Source organism: Parasteatoda tepidariorum, chromosome 9 (genome assembly GCF_982258835.1).
Source record: "Parasteatoda tepidariorum strain Cologne lab strain chromosome 9, Ptep-v5.0, whole genome shotgun sequence".
Classification (NCBI taxonomy): domain Eukaryota; kingdom Metazoa; phylum Arthropoda; class Arachnida; order Araneae; family Theridiidae; genus Parasteatoda; species Parasteatoda tepidariorum.
In genome coordinates, this window is record NC_141763.1 from 88404324 (window position 1) to 88407020 (window position 2697).

The window sequence follows — 2697 nt, forward strand, 5'->3', positions numbered from 1 at the left end:
CTTTATTTCATTATTATATCCTTACATTAAAAAATTGTAAGGGCCGCCGATGCCGCAGCTGTTATGGGGTGTTCAACTTTACATTATGTTTTGTAGAACATCAACTATAATATTTAGAAATATAAAACTGCAAACGTGTGTAGAAAAAAAATTGCAGGTAATACAAAGCAATAATAAAAAAATTGCACTTGAATTTCTCGAGAGAGAGTGAGATTACGCGTTGTCAGATATTGTCAGACAGAGAGAGAGATTACATATTGTCAGATATAAATCTTAACATTTATAATGAAATTTTTAAAATAAAATATATAAAAAAAACTTAGCGTAGGATGATAAGAACCGTTCCTTATTTGAATCGTTATCGAGTCAAATTACTTCTCATTTATTTTTTCGTATTGAGTCATACATTCTTTGTTCTTTAAGTAGAACATTTAAAAAAAAAACTTTTTCAGGTTCAGATGATTATTTTTCAAATCCATGTAATCGTCCATTTCTTTGTGATTAACATGTTAAGAAAATGTTCATACAAAAAAGTTACAATAATTGTATATTTCGGAAACGAAATATTCTGTGTTTTTGTGGGAAAGATTTATTTTTAAAGGGGAAAAAATGCAATGATGAATGAGAAGCAATTTACAGGGGTTGGTGAGTGGAGCGAGCTAGAGGTGGAGCCTCCTAATGTAGATATAAACAATTATATATGAATCCTAGTTATCGTGCAATGAAGCTTTTAAAAAGGAAGCCATACCGTGAAATGTTTCAACGCAAATTCTACTTCACCTCCATAACTAATTTAAAATTCAAAGTATAGAAAAGTAAAACCAAGAGTAGGTCATCAGTTCAATTGCTAAAAAAAATTCAAATTATCCAAATGCATGCGAATTATTGGAAAGGAATATTGTCATTGCGTAATTCTAAGTTATACTCTCATAATTTGTTTTCAGTGTGATGTTTTGAAAATTTCTTTTCTGAATTTGTAACTTCACAAGGGCTACTGTAGGTTTGCCTGAACCAATACCTCCTAGAAAGGAATCAAGCCTCACGACGGGTTACTATAGGCGATGATGACGTAGTAGAGTTAGGCCCAGAGGGAAACCAGTCAGGGTAGCTATTTTTACGAAAAACTCCGAATCTGATCAAACGAGCCATTGGCGATATTCTCAAGTATTATAACCTGTGTCGGCATTCAGCCAATTGGCGAATATTTTTGATTTGAATTTGTAAACAACCGTGTGTGTTCTGGTGTCAACGTTCTTCGTAAAATTTATATTTATTCAACAAATGTTGTAAATGTCAGCATTAATTTAATTCTTAGTGTTATGGATAATTGCCAATGAGTGCTGTGTACCAAACTGCAGAGGATTTTACAAAGTTGATGGTACAAAAGCATTAAATTTTGGATTTCCCAATACGTAAGAAATGGCTTGCCGCCATGCCAAGAGATTTTGAAGTTGCAAAGAATTCTAAAGTGAGTAATATTTGTTCTTATTTTTAAAAATTTAATTATGCTTCTTTATTATATTTTTACTAAGAGTAAATTATTTTAAATTGTGGATAAATTATTTATAATAATTAAGTTGTTCTTATCAATCATATCGCAAACTATTGTAATATATAGTTATTTTTATAGAGTTTTATTTTATAAAAATATTAATAATTTTAGTATTTTATTAAATTTTTGCTCAAACTTTAAACATTTTTGTTTGACCATAATATATTGTAATTTATTTGATTATGAAATTTAAATCTATTAATTTTTCTACAAAAATCTATTAATTTTTCATACATGAATATAGTATGTACTATTTATTTTAAATGCACATTTAAATATTGTATTCATTTTGTTATAGGTATGTGAGATGCATTTCAAGGAAAATGACATTAGAAAAGAGATATTAAATGACATTAGAATTATTTTTAAATGCTACTGAAAGTTAAACATATATCAGTAAAATTTATGTTTACATTTTATTTATCATTTTTTGAATTTGCTATTTAATAAAATATTTATTATCTAAGGTTGCTTACTTTATTTTAGTTTATCAGTGTGACGGGTAAAAATTATACTTTTTTAAATGTTACTGAAAGTTTAACATATTTCAGTAAAATTTGTGTTTACATTTTATTTATCGTTTTTTGAATTTGCTATTTAATAAAATATTTGTTATCTAAGGTTGCTTACTTTATTTTAGTTTATCAGTGTGATGGTAAAAATTATACTTTTTTAAATGTTACTGAAAGTTTTAACATATTTCAGTAAAATTTGTGTTTACATTTTATTTATCGTTTTTTGAATTTGCTATTTAATAAAATATTTGTTATCTACGGTTGCTTACTTTATTTTAGTTTATCAGTGTGATGGTAAAAATTATACTTTTTTAAATGTTACTGAAAGTTTTAACATATTTCAGTAAAATTTGTGTTTACATTTTATTTATCGTTTTTTGAATTTGCTATTTAATAAAATATTTGTTATCTAAGGTTGCTTACTTTAATTTTAGTTTATCACTTCTAACAATCACACTTCCACAGGAAAAAAATACAAATTATAATCATGCTTTTGATATGTTTTTTTTTTACTATCTAAACCTTGTTTGAAGACTGCATTTGATTTTCTAAATTTTTTTAAGCTCATTTTATGTCATTGTTTATAAACAATTTCTATTTTATTTCGTATGCTCTAGTTCTAATAACATG

The 2697-nt window shown here is 26.3% G+C and overlaps 1 long non-coding RNA gene across 1 annotated transcript; it reads left to right on the top strand.

Moving 5' to 3' along the window:
- Positions 1–1199: 1199 nt before the first annotated feature.
- Positions 1200–2480, top strand: LOC147804310 (uncharacterized). The gene is made up of 2 exons (XR_015429396.1): positions 1200–1468; positions 1851–2480. It is a non-coding gene; the product is annotated as an uncharacterized LOC147804310 (long non-coding RNA).
- Positions 2481–2697: the final 217 nt, after the last annotated feature.